The sequence below is a fragment of the Rousettus aegyptiacus genome, unplaced genomic scaffold, assembly GCF_014176215.1.
Source record: "Rousettus aegyptiacus isolate mRouAeg1 unplaced genomic scaffold, mRouAeg1.p scaffold_m13_p_3, whole genome shotgun sequence".
Lineage (NCBI taxonomy): Eukaryota > Metazoa > Chordata > Mammalia > Chiroptera > Pteropodidae > Rousettus > Rousettus aegyptiacus.
The window spans coordinates 53352599-53371368 of record NW_023416306.1 but is presented as its reverse complement, the minus strand read 5'-3'; the positions used below and the strand labels follow the sequence as shown (position 1 = coordinate 53371368).

Genomic DNA, 18770 nt, shown 5'->3' with positions numbered 1-18770 from the left:
GAAAAATACCTATTGGAACACCTAAAATCTGAGGAAAAATTTGTTCCTATTTGGATTTGATTGCTATTTTATCAACATTTTAGTATTTTATTACTATTAATAATTATGATAATAAATCAGCAAAGATGGCAGCTATTGTGACCTGATTTATCTATCTGATTAAATAAGCATTATAATAATATTGATATTAGTTTTAGGGCTTTTTAATTAATAACAAACTTAGTGTTCTTTTTATATTGACATCCTTCTAGCAATAATTTTAAGCTCTATGTATCTGATTTTTGTTTATAATTATTTTTGTTTTCTACTCATGAGAAATGTTTCATCAAATTCAATACCCCCGGCAGCAGAATGCATTGAAGGATCTATGACAAGTTTTAGATGAAATATCTTGATCTAGTGTGAGTTTCAAAAAATAATGAGTGTTGTAAAAATGAGAAAGAGAAAAACTGAAGATTTTATAAGGTGTAAAAAGCACACTTGTCATGTGATTAGGCCGGGGAAAACACCTGATTTAAAATGACTCTAAAATATATTGGTATATGTACTTGTATTTCTTAGAACAGATAAGCATTTAATAAATCCATGAGTAATTAACATTGAGATATAATTTACAAAGATGCTCCTTTTTAGCATATCTATAAAATATGGCCAGTTAAGTAATGTAACCTGCCTTCTTTGCAGCTAGGGTGTTGGCAGTGCTTCTTTAAACAGACACGTTTCCAAATCTGTCTCTTATAGCAGCTAAGACTATCTCCAGAATGAATTTGCAGATATGTACAGATATGCTGTATAGTCTCTATATTACAGCTGTGGGTAAGATTTATGATTCTAAAGAACACTTACTGCATTTGAGGTCAATTTTCCATTGCACAGTAAGTTTTCCAATGTAAAATTAGCTTTTATTTTCATGTGGTTGTTTTCACCTTTAAAATATACTATATAAGAGTAATGGGAGATGTGCAAAGCATCTGTAATAAGAAGCTAGCTACATGGTCTGAAATAAAGGCAAGAAAGAGAGTCATCTATCATGGAAGCTGGTTCTTCTACGTTAAAATCTTGGGTTCACCTGTCAATATTAGGTTGGCTCCCCATGTCCAGGGATATTTCTTATGATTGTTCAGGTTACGTCCTATTCAAAGGCATCTAGCAGAGGAGGAAAGCTGAGATACCACCCATGCACAATGTGCCAGGAAGTTCACTCTGGGAAGATGCGGCACCAGCTATATAAAAGGACTGTCCTGTTACAATGTATCCCTCCAGATCGGGTGGCATTTTGCATGTTATCTGCTTAGAGAGAAGTCCTCGCCCTGCCTCCACCCCACACGTAAACAGTTCTCACATCTCTGTTCCTTACTTATAGCCATACCAGTTAGGAAATATACTTGTACTTCCTTTGTAGGCTGCTAATACTTACTCTGCTTCTTGAAGTTCCTCTCACTTGTAAGTCAAGCATGGTTTCCTACATGTTCCACTTTCTCGAGCACAGTTATAAGGTAAATTTTTCAAAATCTCATCTAAATGTAAAAAAAAATCCTCTATTTCTACTTTATTATTGGACTCATAGTCATGTTACCTAATAATTTAAACCTGAATTTCCTCTTCTACAGAAGAAGAATAGGCTCTATCTTATAGGCTCGGGGTGTAAAGTGAGCTAATTCATGCCAGTGAGGAATACATGCAGTTAGAAGGTGCTCAATGTATATTCTTTTTTCCTCCCTATGGGTTGCTACATAAACTTGTTCATTATTTCTTTTAAATTTATGTTTCTCACCAGCATTAAAATTAAAAATAATAAAGGAGTCTCAGAGTTTTAAAAATCCTATGAAGTTCTCATTATGGTTCTATACTTCATGCTCCTGACTTCCCTGCAAATAGCCAACAGTGGCTCTGCGATCATCCTCCTCTTAAATTGTATTCTTGAATCTCTAATCCATCAAACAATTTCTTCTCTTACCACCTGTCTTTCCCATTTAAGGAAATAATAGAGCTCAGAGACCAATAGCTAAGACTGTAGCTATACTGCCAAGGTTCAAATTCTACTTCTTACTAGCCATCTGCCTTAGGATGAATGTTTAGACTTTCTGTCTTTCAGTTTCTTAGTCTATGGATTCAGAAAAATGACCGTACCTACACTCTGAGGTATTACGTAGGCTAAGTAAGGTAACACATGGAAGGCACTTAGTGAAATGCTGTACACTTAGCAAATTCTCAATTTGTTGCTTTTATGATTTTTCTACATCGTTCTTCAGGAAAACCCTTCTGTCTAATGGTAGAATTAAATCTCAACTAAGAAACATTTCCCAAAATGCATCATTTGGAAGAGTAGTTAATAAATACTACATTAAAGTTTACACACACTTACCTACATACAACACACACATACATTTGGGAAAATTAACTTAAAAAATCACACATGTTTGTATACTAGATGAATTCTCAGATTCTTTAATATAATAGTGTGCACTTGTAGATTATAGAGCACACAGTATATCCTAGACTAATATTTCACAGTACCGGTTTTTTTTCTTATAAATTAATTCTGGTGAAGAATCTTTCAAATGTTTTCTTTTTTAATTCCTAATTTCACCCATTTTCCTTTAACAATCAGAAACTGGTAAATTTGCATGTTTAAGACATTACATGATAAATTGCCCCAACTCCACAATCTTTTATTACTAAAATACTGAGATAACCAAAGAACTCTAAGGACTGCGAGCCTTGTTATTTGGCCTCCAATGCTGTGTTAGAGCATACAAAGTGGCTAAATGAGGAAAGCTTCTTAAAGTGACCAATTTCTCCTAGAACAAAGCTGCATTCTACCTTTTCACTCTGCAAGTCTGAGAAATGAGGGACACAGAAAAATCCTGATACCTGCTGCTGTTGAGGTGTGGCACTGCATGCCCAGACAGAACAAGAAGTACCTTTAGGGAACAGCTTTTTTCAGTCAATTAAAGAAAAAGGATGATGTATGGTGAATGCTGGTTGCTTTTTGAAAGAGAGAGAGAGATCGAAGAGAATTGTCAGATAATCTAATATCAACCTATGTCTTAGTAACTTTTCCTGTTGCACTGTATGTTTGACCAGCGCCCAATTCCATTATTGCAGCCTGTAAGAGATGACATTATTGCCTGTGTGATATTTCTTCTGTTGCTCAAGATGGTATTTATACTGTTATGTGATGAGAATGGTCAATTTACAATTTTACTGCTATAAGCCTCCTAGGCATCCATTGCAGTTTAAGATTTCCTTGCTTTGGATGCAAAGGAGAGGGATGTACAGAAAAACATACAAGATGGGATAAACGAGATGACCCCAGGTGTGTCAACACTAAGCACAAGAGACTGGGCACATTGGGAAGATAATAAGAAGCATGCATAACCTTTGTGCTTTAACATGTTCAAAATTAAGGTGTGTAGGTGAAGACAGTGACTCTTAAAAATAAGGGCTGCTATTGTGTATACATGCACTTATTAATGTGGGAGAATACATTTTAGTTGTGTAAAAATAATACCTTTATGGTAACTCATGTGAACTGCTGATTAAGTATAGGTAATTAGCAGGCAGCACAAAATCACTGTAAATTTGGTCTTAAAATGTTCCAGATGAATACGTTTTGTGTTTTATGCATTAAGTTAATATAGTCTTTGCATGTAAGCTCACTTTTCATTCTTGCTCAAGTATATTCGTTTTCCTTGCTGTCTTGTATGTGGAGTGGTGTCACTGACTAGTTATCTGTATTGAAATTCAGTAGCGATCATGAGTATTGAGAAGGGGTAAGACTGTTCATGCTATTATATATATAGCTGATCTGTTTTCTAATTTGTAATACAAGTATCAGAGGTAACATCCAGGTATGACGTGGATAATGCATCCACAGGATCTGAAGTAAAAAATGGGACAATATAGATTCTGGACAGACATTTTGAGGCACCAGGATAAATTACTGAAATAGTCTGTTATGCTCTATCTATGGGATATTGGACACTTTTACTTTATATTTCACTGTTTTGCAGATTTAACACTGCAAAAAGAAAGAATAAATCAAGTTAAATCTATTAAAGTGAAAGCATTCCTCTACTATTTGAAGTGTCAGTATGAGACTTCATATATGATTTTGTTTAGAACCAGAAAAATGACAGAATATCTTACCTATGCCTGTTTCCTTTGTTGCTGATTGTGCATAGTTTCTATTTTCTCCAAATTTCTATGCTGACACCTTAAGGTGTACAGTACTCTGCTCTGAAGTTATTATTATTGTAATGAATCTTAAAGCAGTGTATAGGACATTCTGTGAGGAGGCTTTATGTGATAATGGAAAACAAATCAGTAATGCTAATACTCTTGCATTTGAAGAAGTCCATGATTACAATTACAAATGCAGAAAAACCTGGCACTTACTATAAGAGTGAAATAAGGATGAAAGCTTTATACTGTTGGTTGTCAAAACATTTTTTGAAATGCTCAAGCCTAGAAAATTAGCTTACTGTCATCACAGTAGTTTTTTTTTTTTTTTTGCCATGAGAGTTATTATTTTATTTTCTTACTATAATTCCTGTTGAGAAGTCAAGCTCTGCAACCTCTTATTTTACATAAAACAAACATGATTATAGATATGGTATGTCTCCACAAGGCAGCAGTGACTAATGTCAGAAGTGGAAAACGAGATAACATGTTTCCTTGGACAATTACCCTGCCCTGTTTCAGAAAAAAAAATAACAGTATCATTTTCTTTCTAATAATTTTATTTTTGCTATGGTCTCTTAGATAGATTAGTCTAAGAAATAAATAATTATTTATGAAAAAGCATGAGATTGCTTTTCAGTACCTCATCTCGAAGTAGTTCTAAGAATTGGGAAAATCATGTCAAATTTATGTTATGGACCTTCTGTTCTCACTGAACACCAATGACCGCTTTAATTTTACATTAAAACCATCATAATAGGTCCTTTAGGGGTTGAATTTACTAAGAATATCAGTCTAGAAAGAAAAAAAACATTTTTAATAGAAATATGAAAGGAGTAAAATATTAAAACCAAGTCAACTAATTCTACAATTCTGGAAATCTTAGAAAAATATATTTTAAATTAGCTTGAAAATTTGAACTTCTTATATGACACCTTTTCACAAATAAGAATACTTTCTAAATCATGGATTACAGGTATCTTTGACAATAACATTGTGCAACAATATTTTCTTAGAAAAAATTACTTCAGTGATGTTTGAAGGAAGTGTTGCAGAGTGCTTGTATAATTAACAGATTGAGCTACCATTCCCCGTGTAGTAGAGGTCCTTAGTCACATTTACATTTTCTGAATTCAAAAGCTGCATGTGCAACGCCTAAAATTCACACAACAATAATGAAAACAGAGTAGCAATTTATTATTATATATTTTATTCAGACATATATGCCAGTACTTTGCTTGAAACCAGTAAGCCATTGCTTCTTATGACAATGTTTTACATGGAACATAGGTAGATGGTAGACATAGCTATTCCTTTAAGATCCACTGCCACCTTCTTTACCACTTGTAGGTGCCCTGGTCATACATAAATAGTCTGTTCTTTTAATCACTATTTCCTTGATCTTGAACAAGAGTCAAGTACAGCCGAAATATATGATCTTATTATAGACCCTAGATTTAGGTAGGCTTATCCAAATCTGTTGATGATGTTGTTGTTGTTGTTGTTTAGGCAAGGCAACCCTTGGTTGACCTCACAGATCACAAGGACCTTGTCAGTTTACAATCCCTTATTTTTTTATTTTTTTATGCCTATAGCACCTGGTCTTCCTAGGTGGTCTCCCATCTAAGTACTTACCAGGCCCGATCCTGCTTAGCTTCCAAGATCAGATGGGATCAGGTTTATTCAGGGTGGCGTGGCCACAGACTCATCCAAACCTTATACTATAAATTATTCTGAGGCCAAGGTGATTAAGAGTGGTCTTTTAAATGATTGATTAATTTCCAGTGGGGATAAAAAGGATAGGGTCTGCTAACCAACTTCTTTTGAACTTGTTCCTTAATGATAATGATACAATTGAATAAGATGAATGCTTTCCTGATTCTCGAGGAAAATGAGGTATGTATTATTTTTTTATGAAGAAGATTTGAATTTATGTTCATGATCTGGAGCAGCTTTCTAATCATCCCTAGAAAGTCTACATGTCAATGATTTTAAAAATAATTATTCTGATAAACATCTTCTATCTTCTAATTGACACATGGTCGAGAATTCCAAATTACAATTATTTGAAATAAACCTGAAAACATGTGGCTATAAGAATTTATGATATCAATCAAAATGAATAAATATTTGGTGTCTGTTTCAGAAAGAAATGTTCACAATCTAATTTGAAAGGTCTACTTTCCATCTTCCACTTACAATTCTATTTGCCACTGTCTTCAAAACAATTTCAAAATCAATTTCGCATACTGAACACTTCAGCACTGAATTGGTCAATAGAGAGATACAATTTAAATATAGTGACTAAAGTAATTAACTCTTCTCAAAGAAACACTTTCAAATAATTTTTCTTTTACTTTTGGGGCATCCCAGTCTTCCCAAAGAGACGAAAATAATTACTTCTGTTTTACAAAAGAGAGAAGTTAAAAATTCTCTCTTACTATGCAGTAATTAATAACTGCGCCTAAGTACCTCCTATAAATTCTAAATTCCAGGTATATTCTTATACACTTTTATGGTCTATGCATTTTTAGCATTTCATTGAGTTTTTCTCATTGAGAAACCAAACTTTACTGTCTCTTATTTAATATATACTAAATGTGATTATAGAAATAGCATATGATAGCTATGACTAATGGCAGAAATGAAAATGGGTAACATTTATCTCTGGACAGTTAGTTACCTTGCTTTATTTTAGGGAAAAAATATATATATATTTATTATTTGTTTCTAATGATTTTACTTTAGTGTAGATTTGTGTAAGGTATAAATTACTATTTGTGATAGACTATGGTGATTATATGATGCAACGATAATTTATATTCTACTAAGAAAAATATTATCAATAAAAAGATGTCATTGATTGTAAGATGTTAACCTATTTCAGGGTTGTTAACATATGAAAAACTTTGGCATGGTAGAATCAATTAAAAGAAATATTATAAAACCTGCTTTCTAAAATTTATGTCATTTATTTCATTTAGTCTAGTCATTTGAGGGTGAGCTCTGATGTTCATGTATACCATAATGTGGGGGTTGTTTGTGAATATTTTGTTATTCCCCATAATACTGAAACTTTTTTTTGATAGCAAATGAAAGGAGATGACTAAAAACAATAAAAATGAATTTTTAAAAAATATTTGTTGCATGGCTTCATTTCCCCAGATAATTAAAAGATTTACTAGTACAGATGACTTAGGTACTTGGTGAACATGTTATCCTAGTTAATTCCAAATCTTATTAAGTTCTTGCTACTAGACCAAATAAAGACTAACTTATATGTCAACAGAGTTTAGGTTTTGACATAGTTTTATAGGATAATCCAAAAATTTTCTAAATATGGAAAGGAAAAGTGGATTTTAAAGAGTGAAATAACATATACTAAGCTTGAAGCTTCTGTTCTATTAGGTACATAACTCTCAGTTTGATCAGAGGTGTGGTTTTGAATTGTCCTTGAATTCCCAAATAAGAAAATTGAACAATTTCTCTTATAGTCTTGTAGCTATTGTCCTTCGCTCTCTGCATGTGTTGGAATACCCTGTCATGTGAGGGGAAAAAAAAAAAAAGATCTAAATAATAGACCATTTCATCAATCACTTTTAATTTGAAATATTTTTCCAACATCTTTTTATTTTTGAAGTAGGTCAGTAACTCCCACAGTCAAAAGTACGATGATTCTGCCCTTGAAATATTACACTTTACTGAGCTATTCCCACCTGCCAAACCTGTATAGTCCACACTTTATGTAATAGACTGAAAAAGAGGTCTTTTTATTTTTCTTTAAAGTTCGAAAGATTTTAAAGACATTCAGCCTCCTTTGTCTAATGTTCAGATTTAATAAAACCTCTGGGAAACACAGATTAAAACACTTCCATGACTTTTTTTGAAATGCTTTGGCCCCAGTTAAAGTTTTTTCTTTGTTTGTTTGTTTTTGTTAATAAAGAGTAGCCTGCCTTAGTAAAATAATAAATAAATAAGAAAGAGTAACCTCTGTATCTCTCAAGGGTCACTATGCTCCCCAAAAGCCCTGGCCAGAATTCAGAAAACTTGGTTCTAGTCTTGAATTTTCTCCTGGTGTCTGGCACACAATAATCACTCAAGAAATATTCATTTAGTGCATGGATTAAATAATAACTAATATAGCAATGAATACGCCATGCTGTATCCTCATGTTGCTCATAATGTGGTTGGAGAGGTAAAACATTAACTGTAAAGTGATTGGATCTGAACTGGAAATATAAATGTAGAAAAAAGAGAGGAAAATAATTAGTGTTTACTGAATGCATCTCAAAAAGCATACAACTTATAATCTGATTTGATTAATCAGAATGAGGAGTCCTGCTGAACCAACCTATTTTACTCAAGGTTATTCATTTAATACAGTCACATGCCTCACAATGGCATTTCATTCAATGACAGACTCCATATATGACAATGGACTCACAAGATTATAATGGAGCTGAAAAATTCCTATTGCCTAGTGACATCATAGCCCATTATTTCAAATGATTTGCCAAGGATGAAGAGGTTACAAAAATTAACAAGGTTGTGGTTGAGATGACAAACAACTTTAACCTGAGTGTGGATGAGGATGACATCGAGGAGCACCTAGTGGTGGCTCCTGAGGAATTGAATATGGAGGAGTTGTTAGAACTGGAACAAGAATGCATAGCTAAAGAAGAGGCAAGAGAGAAGAAAAAGAAGATCCCCCCAAAAAATTCACAATGAAGCTTTTACAGACATCAATAAACTCCTTTAAAAGTTTGAAAACATGGACCCCAACACTGAAAGGCTTTCATTAATAGAAAGGAATGTTCATGGTGTATTATCTGCTTACACTAATCTATAATAAAAAACAAACAAACAAACAAACAAACAAACAAACTGAACAACCAGGGACACATTTCTGAAAAAATTGACACCTCCTCAGGCCAGTCTTTCAGGAGGTATTCAGAAGAAAGTATTGTCATCATAGGACATGACAGCTCCATGCCTGTTATTGTTCCTAAAGACCTTCCAGTGGGACAAGATGTGAAGGTGGAAAACAGTGATATTAATGATCCTTACTCTGCGTAGGCTTAGGCAAATATGTGTGTTCGTGTCTTAGTTTTTAATAACAACAACAACAACAAAAATTAAGAAATAAAAACAAATAAATAAATAAGTGGAAAAAGTTTATAGAATAAAGATATAAAGAAAGAAAATATTTTTGTACCGTTGTGCTATATCTCTTTGTTTTAAGTAAGTGTTATTATGAAAGAGTTGAAAAGTTGAAAAAAATAAAAGTTTAAAAAGTAAAAAAGGTACAAGAAGCTTAGGTGCTTAATTTTTTATTGAAGAAAGAAAAATAGTTCTAAAAACTTAGTGTAGCCTAAGTGTACTGTGTTTATAAAGTCAAAAATAGTGTACAGTAATATCCCAGAGCTTCACATTCGCTCACCATTCATTCACTGACTCAGACTCATCCATTCATAGTAAGTGGCCTATATAAGTGTACCATTTTTTATGTTTTATGTCATATTTTTACTGTATCTTGTCTGTATTTTGATATGTTTAGATACATAGATACATACCATCACATTGCAATTGCCAACGATATTCAGCATGGTAACATACTGTACAAATTTATAGTCTAGGAGCAATTTGTTACTCCATATGCCTCAGGATATAGGTGGCCATACCATCTAAGTTTGTGTAAGTAACCTCTATGAGGTTTACACAATAACAAAATTACCTAAGGACACATTTTTCAGAATGTATCCCAACGTTTTAGTGAAGCATGACTATATATGTAGAGAAGCTCAAGTTTGGCTCTGGTAAAATTTGAATTCAAAATAATAGGGATGACTGAACTACTAACTTACCAGTGTCTGCTCCTCTAGTAATAACTCAATTAGACTGGGTGTTATGTCATATACTATTTTGTCCTCCAGTATTTCCCATTTTTAGTCAAATATAAGTATACTTATTCACCCTAATGAAATCTCAGTAATTTTTCAAAACTCATTGTCTTCATCAAATTTTATATATCCATTTTTATAATCTTTCCTGTTGCTTACCTCACCCACCATTATTTTATGTTATGGTATCACTTAAACTCATGGTATAATTAAAATAATTCAAGCTTATCCTAGATATTACTATATAAAAATGTTTTTTTTTTTTAATTGTCTTGGGTGCTATACTACTTTTTACTATGGAAACCTATGGTGTTTAGAGATTAAATCATCCCACTGGTACAATGCACTTTAGTAGGTATAAAATTCATTTTACGGATTGTCACGGGGATGTAATCTTGCATAACACTGTTTCTATAGGGAAAAAAATGACTGTTTCTGTAAGCAAGTTATTATATAGTTTTTTTCTTACTACATACTAGTTACTTCGTAAATATTGGTTGAATAAGTAAATTAACAAAATAATACATATATGCCATAATTTGGAAATTGCCTATCTGCCTTATAGAAATTCAATCTAAGATGTTGCAAACATATTTTAACATATTGAATTATATTTGTTTTTACCTTGGAAAGAATTTATACTTTACAAAAGAAGTAGAGTACATCTGTGGTCTCCAAAAGATTATACTTTTGGGAAGTTATTATCCTGAAATCTTAAATTTATAAACTCTTTCATGAAATTATACACTTTAGAAGAGCTACTAGAATACTTCTTATTTTCCTTCACAGTAAACATTTGTTTTTTCGGTGGCACCAAGTGCTTGTCTCATAATAATTGTTGTAATGGTAAGCAGTAATTTTCTACTAGTACATTCATTCAGTTAAAAAACATTGAATCACTCATTTCTATCTACAAAGCAAGATGAACATTTAATTTCCTCTGGGTGTTCTGTGAAGGGATATTTTGGAGAGTTCTCATGGCACTCTGGATGATCAGTTATTATAATAATAGTCTCTAGTGTTACTAGATTCCTCTTAGTCTCTTCCCTTCCCTAACAACCCTCTGCACAGGTTTTATAGGAAGCTGTAGTTATAGTGATATAGCAAATAAACTATGCTCAAAAGGATCAATATTGGGAACAAAGTTTGCCCACATCTTTATTAGATGCTATAAAAAAAGGAGGGGGGTTAGCATAATTGAAGCATCTAGTAATAATACTTGTATTACTTTTACGTAAATTCAAAACTTCTGAGGAATAAAATTCAGTCTTAACGATATCTTTGAACCACAGTAAAAATAAAGATTTCCATTTGGGAGAGGGTTTAACCATAAAATGAGTGTAATAGGTACGTGTGTGTATAAAGTTTAGCTGAAAAAAAACTAAAGTATAACTTTTTGCTAACTCTTAGTAAGCATATTACATTAGTTTTTGGTTTCTAAAAAGAAATAACTCTAAAACATTTTTGAGAAAAAAACAGACTTTATATTTTGCTGGTGGTTTGTTAAGTTTAAGTCTTTTTGGATATCAAAGACCATAATCTTACTCTCCTATAAAAATGGAAACTGCTATAAACTTTTAATGTGTATTAATTCATTTAATCTCTCAATAAGACCAATTTTACAGATAGATAAACTTATGCATATAAAGGCCATTTAAATTATAAAGAGTAGATCTGAAATTTGAACCCAAACAGCCTCCTAAACTGAAACCACCTTTTCAAAGAAACCGCTGGAACAAATTTGTGCTTATGTATTTGTTTTATTTATTCTAAATAAGATATAGTAAAGAATAGACTACAGAGTTCTTTGAAAGACTGCCATTGAGCCCTTCAAGATAATGTATATATGTGGACATGGGACTTGGTTTCTTAAATTTAACCTCAATCCTCACGATCAGCAAGAAGCTCTTTATTTGCCTAAAATGAGGGTCACAGCATCAGAAGTATTTGTCCAAGTTCTGTCCTTGTAAAGGGACAGAGTTGTGGAGCCAAGCACAGATCTTTCTGATCTAAATGGATGCATTTTCCACTTTATATCACTGAGACGGGCCATAGGTTGAACTACCACTTGAAGAGCTGAGCTCCAGGATATAGTTTCCGTCAATAGCTATCAGACTGATTGAAAAGGAGAGGATGATTGGATTGTTCTTCTGCTGACATCTCCTGAGATACTGTGGGAAACAAACTCTCAGAGGATGTAATATTGGTGGTATATCAGTCATGTACTGTTTTTATACAGAGTTACCACATGTATCTAAAATTGCAAATGAGGCTATAGCATCTCTTTTACAAGTAATATGGTTCGGCATTTTGGTATTAGACTTCTCATTTGTCATTATGAAATTAACCCATTTACATCCCTTATAAGTGTCAAACTTTAAAAGTTATACATTCGAGGTCAAACCATTTTTAAATTGTTTTTCAACAATCAAGTGATTTTTGTACATTGAGTTGAATCAATCATATAGGCATCAAATTAGACCACAACTGGTTGTTTACTATGCTGCTAGAATTTTATGTTTTTAATTCTGTATCCTAAAAACATTGCAACTAGATGAATGACTGATACAAAGCAGAGCTGGAGACTAGTTAGCCACACCTCATATTAGATTTCATGAAGCAGAGCATTTCATAGAGTAGAAACTGGAAATTTCTCAGGTTGTTTGAAATCCACTTGAAGAACATTCCAACATTACTGATGTCCTCCAAAGAAACTGATAAAACAGAATTTATTTACCTGTAAATTAGAGGGCCAGATCATGGCTACACCTACTTGTTTCCCGCATGAGGAGTTGCTGCTATGCAAACAGCAGGTTCTTTGTCTCTGTGTATGTGTGTGTGCGTGTGCGTGTGTGCGTGTGTGTGTGTGTGTGTGTGTGTGTGTTTATGGTGGTGGAGGAGTGCATGTGCATTTGTGTACCATTATTCATTATCAGTCTTTATTTTTCTGCTCTGTACTTTGCTTCCTGAGCTTTTGCTAATGATCAGAATTTCATTCTCATCTCTGCTTGAATCTCTCATGACATATTTTGCTGGATGTAATTTTTCATTTCTCAGGAAAATGTCGAATGGACAACAGAAATACTGGCTTTCAATGTAGAACTTGACCTTTCAGTCACAAGCTAGGCTCCTGAGTGCTACTCCTATTTTAGGACGCTTAAAAAAATTCTCAGTAGTTATAAATAAATATCATTACCTCTTACATAAAGGATATGTTACCTTTGAAAATTATGTTGGCCAAATTCACTATCGGTTCAATAATATTTGTGATTTTTCTATTATTCACTCATCTGAATCAGAAACCTGGAATTAATTTGTTATCTAGGCTCCAGTGACTCTTGCCACATCAGTTGAAAAAGGTTGGATATAATTTCTCAAAACGGGCATATATCTATAAATTTAATAATATAAGACTGCAATAATATATTTTATACTTTATATATATACACACAAGTGAATAAAAGATTTTGGTATTTCATAACTAATCATAAGGAATGGTAATGTACCAACCCACCCAACCTCATACCCAGAGGGCACATCCCTTACTTTGAAAGGCACTGATACTAATTTCTCCAGACTATACCCAATTATGATTATAGTTTAGATCTGTGCATCTTTATGCTTTTGTCCTGTGCAATTTTATCCAGGAGATCATAGGCTCTTATTGAGATCATCTATGCATGCTAAATTTTCTGGGAGTTTTATGTATTATGTTCTAAATATGTTGTAATTAATTTAACAATGGCCAGAAAACCATAGCTCATGGACCAACTTTGGTCTACCACTGAATTCTGTAAATAAAGTGCTATTGTAACACAGCTATACCTTTTGTTACATAGTGTCTATGGCTATTTTCACAACGTAGGGCAAAATTGAATAGTTGTGATAAACTGTGTGATTCTAAAGGAAAATATTTATTATCTGGCCTTTTACAGAAAATCTGTACTGCCCCCTGACCTCAATGATCAAGTAATGTGTCTAGTTACTGATACTTACAAAGAGATATCAAAATCTAAGAATACCTATAAATATTGCTATGCCTATTAATGGAAAGTAATATGTGAGTGAGTTGTAACTCTGATTTAGTGATAGATGAACATATGATAAATAAAAACAGGTTTAATTATGGATTTAAATTTCATCCTCCATAGTTCTATTTACATTATACATTTGTATATTTTCTTCTGTTCTTCTTATACTGTTACAGAGATACCATTTGGTTTTGCTTATTATTTTATTTAAAATAGAATTTTTAGTACAGGATCTAGTATTATACTAGGCACCGGAGAAATAAAGGCGAACAAATATATTTTCTGTACTTCAAAAGGGTAACTAGACATGGAAAAACCCTTTTCTGTTTCACAAATAATAGCTAACAAAACTATAGAACATTGTGATTTACAAGTATTTTTACATATATTATATCGCTTGGTAGTTACAACTTTAAGAAATAGATAATGTGCATATTATTATCTGTATTTTCATCTGTATTTATCTGTACAATTTAGAGGACAGAGGATTAGGAAATTTAAGTAACTCATCTAAAGTCACTTGGCCATTAAGTGGTCTAGTATGACCTTAAGTCTCTCTGAATGACTACAGATTAGCAGAGTCCTTGTGTTGACTCATTTATGAAGGCTTCTAAATAGCATTATCTCCCTCAGTTAAATAGTTTGTGTTTTTATTTACATTTTAAGTTTTCATTAAAACTATGTGCTATTATTACAGTGTGCTGTATAAACATTAATTTGCTGACAAGAATTAGCTCTCTAAACACAGTTTGGCTCAGCTTCAAGAAGTAAATGGTTCAGAAGTGTTATCTATTCCTCCTTACACAGGTGTTATGTATTATATGATGTCCTTTCAAACAGCTACAACTTGAAAATCTAATATGTGTATAAAAATTTACACAGGCATTGAGGGCAGCTAAGAAATATAAGATTAGGCATCTGCCTGTAAGAGACTTCTAATCCAATTGGAGACCAAATTTAATCTGATAAAAAATTCAAACTATCATTATAAGGTGACATATATGAGTGGATTAGACAGAAGGTTATTATAAAAATTCAGAAGAGAATAATTTCTGAGGACTAAGAGTTTCAGGGAAGGCTTTAAAAATAGTGAAGAATATCGTCATAGGTAAAGGGGTAGAAAGTAGAGGAAAAATACATTTCAGATGTGGAATTCATTTATATAGGTTCAGAACTTTAAATAAGAAAAAAAAATGTGGAAGGTAAAAAATGATTTTTAATGTCTAAATCCAAGAGTCTTTGTTTGTTATTTGAGTTTTTCCTCCTAAAGAGGGGCTGTCATTATTTAATTTTATTTTGAATAATCACTAGTGTGACTAAGTACTGAAATTTTACCACTGTCAAAAGTATGTGGTGTGTGCATATGCATGCTTGTGTTTGGTGTAGGAAGAGGTGGGATTTTCTTCCTACTATAGACCCTCTGCTTGGATTTAATAAATCCTGCTGTAGTTAAATATACATATTCTATCAACCAACATATTCGTTTTGTCTACCCTACTGAAGCACCTAGCAATACTAGAGCTCCGGCATCATCTCTGAAGTACTTTTGGCCCTATGATCTCTCAAATGGTCAGACTTAAAATGCATATGGAGTTTCTACTTTTTATTGTTAGACATTATTATAATGTAATGTATGAGTGATCCCCCAGTAAATCCAGTACCTACCTGACATCATACACAGTTATTGACAAAATTCTCTATTCTATATTCTGTACTTTACATCTTCGTAACTAATTTGTAACTGGCAATTTGTACTCTTAATTACTTCACCTTTTTCGCTCAGCCCCCCTAAGCCAGCTCCCATCTGGCAACCATCAGCTTGTTCTCTGTATCTATGAGTTTGTTTCTGTTTCATTTGTTCATTTATTTTGTTTTTTAGATTCCACGTATAAATGAAATCATATGGTATTTGTCTTTCACTGATTTATTTCACTTATTATAATGCCCTCTAGGTCCATTCATGTTGTTACAAAGGGTAAGATTTCATTCTTTTATATGGCTGAGTTATATTCCATTGTATATATGTACCACATCTTCTTTATCCAATCATTTAGTTTTCTTCCATATCTCGACTATATGACTTTCTTTATCTCTCTGTTTCTTTTCCTCCCACCCCACCTCCCCATAATCTGATTACATAGAATTTGCTAGAAAAACCTGAGAGTCAATTAATTTGCAGTCGATTGAATTATTTACTCTCAAGTCTTTATAGCTACAAAAATCAGCAGACCTGCACTTTGCACCATAATTCATGCATGCACTTTGTCAGCTTGAAAACAGCACTCTTGCATAAGATTATTGCTCACATTATAAGCTTTGCATCCAGACTATCCTTGTGCTATTTATTGTCCAGTCACATGTCAAACTTGTCAATTCATTTGATAAGTGTGAAAATGATGATAAGCACTTCCAAACCTGTATCAATTGATCAAATACAATGTTCGCATCCTTTAACAGATATTATTTGGAGTTACTTAAGTTTCACCATTTTCCAGAAGAGGAGAGGTGGTGAAAATATCTTAAAAGATCAATGCAAGTGTTGAATATTGGATAGTAATAAGAGTTTTGTTTTGTATAGAGCCAATATATTTGTTCATACCAAACTAAGTCAACCACATGGATTTATTGTTGGTATTTCAAGGAGATATAATCTTTATAGTTAGCCTAATTAAACTTTGCTTTTCTCTAAATCCCTGTGAGACTTAAGTCTAAAATTTTCTAGTTATTATAAAACACTGGTTGTGATTGCATTATCACCTAAATAGTCAGATGAGAGGTTGATTAATTAATAACTACTCAGCTATTTTTGTGACTGAGGGGGAAAACTGCATGAAAATAGCTGATTTGGAAACTCTTTACAAAACTTTTTTAAAGCAAAACCAAAAATCACATGAGATTACAGGAACGTATTTAGCAATTATAAATAGAAATCACAGCCAATGCCATTTTCTTATAGCAAAGAAACTATGACTCCCATTTTCTTTTCCTTTATAATAGATTTAAATTTTTAAAAGAAAATCATCAATATCTAGACATGAACTTATTTGTTGATATGTATCAGAATCTTGAACAATTATATCACATTTATATTATTTAAAACCTTTGACTTTATAATATTTAAAACTTTTTTTTTTGAAATTTAAGAATTACTATTTCTTCAAAGGAATACCCAGAAGTATGTTTATTTATCCTTATACTCTGACCATAAATAGAAGATAAGAATAACAGATTTTAAAAATAAAAAGACAGAAAGACTTTTAATAGATATTTGGATATTCTAATTTAAGAAATGCCGTAATTTACTTGAAAGATATAGATATACTATCTTAAAATGAGATGATGGTTGCTAGTTTTAAAAAAAAAAAAACAACCTGACATGTTGTCATCACTCATTTGAATTATTATATTCATTTCTTCCAACATTTTTTCCTTGTTTTAATTTTTATTAAATTTATTGAGATGACAGTGGTTACTAAAATTATATAGCTTTCAAGTGTACAATTCTAAAATACATCAGCTGTATATTGCATTGTGTGCTCACCAAAAGTTGAATCTCCTTCCGTCACTGTATATTTGACCCTCTTTACCCTCTTTAACCTCCTCCCACCCCCTCTTTCTGTCAACTACCATACTGTTGTGTGTGTTTATGAGTTTTGGTTTGTTTGTCTTGTTTGTTCATTTGTTGCTTTCAGTTTTATACCCCACATATGAGGGAAATCATATATTCCAATATTTTTGTAGCGTTTTTAGAATAGTCACACCAATAACATAATGTTTAACTCACCAGGAAATTAATTTTCAAGATCATAGTTTTGTAATTTTGTAGAGCATAAACTGGTAATTTTATCTCTTCTTGTTGCTTCTCTAGTTAAGAAGACCCCTGTGTAGAAAATAAATAGTGTAATTACCGCTTTTTAAATATATCTGTAATGTGTATGATATTTGATTTCATCTATCATTATATAGTGAGATAGGGCAAAGCCCTTTACATTAACTGGTCTGTTATTTGTATGCAAAGAATGTTTCCTCAGTGGTTTCAGAAAGATAAATATGAGTCTTCTGTGAGGAAAGGCTAGGAGTTTAATCATTTTAAGCTTGCCATTCTTACACTCCCAAATCTTCCTGTTTCTTCTAGTACATCCTTAATTTATCTGCTTTTCTCCCTTGTGTCATAATTGGATTAAAATGTGGCTATGACAGGAGGTTTGAATACTAGTGCCTCCCTATTGCACATACTCTGCATGCACAGTGTTAATATTCAGGTTTATTCTAATAAAGGAGATACAGCATTTTGTCCTCTGGTAAAATTGTCATTATTTCTATTTCTATTTTGGGTTCTCCTGCTCTTGCCTGATTTTCTTTTACTGTGAACTGTTTCTGCTACTCTGTGCTGCCAGCTATAATGGTGATGATTTGTAACTAGTTCTCTTTAGAGAAAATGCTGTCAGGCAGTTATAGAAAGCTTCCTTGACATATCATTTACATGTACGCTGTTTCCTTTGCATTTAGGTTTTACTTACACCATTAGTGGCATTTTCCCCTTCTCTATTTGTGTTTGCTCTCTCCTAAGTACTATTATTTTCTATCATACAATTCCTTATTTGTTCTCCCCACACATTTGACAGTGTTATCTGTCAGAATGGGATTGTGAGCA

The 18770-nt window shown here is 32.6% G+C and overlaps 1 protein-coding gene and 1 pseudogene across 39 annotated transcripts in view; one reads left to right on the top strand and one right to left on the bottom strand.

Moving 5' to 3' along the window:
* Positions 1-18770, top strand: part of PTPRD (protein tyrosine phosphatase receptor type D) — a 1934582-nt gene that overhangs the window by 426568 nt on the left and 1489244 nt on the right. The gene's annotated exons all lie outside the window — the stretch shown is intronic.
* LOC118600960 lies at positions 5772-5890 on the bottom strand (annotated as a pseudogene).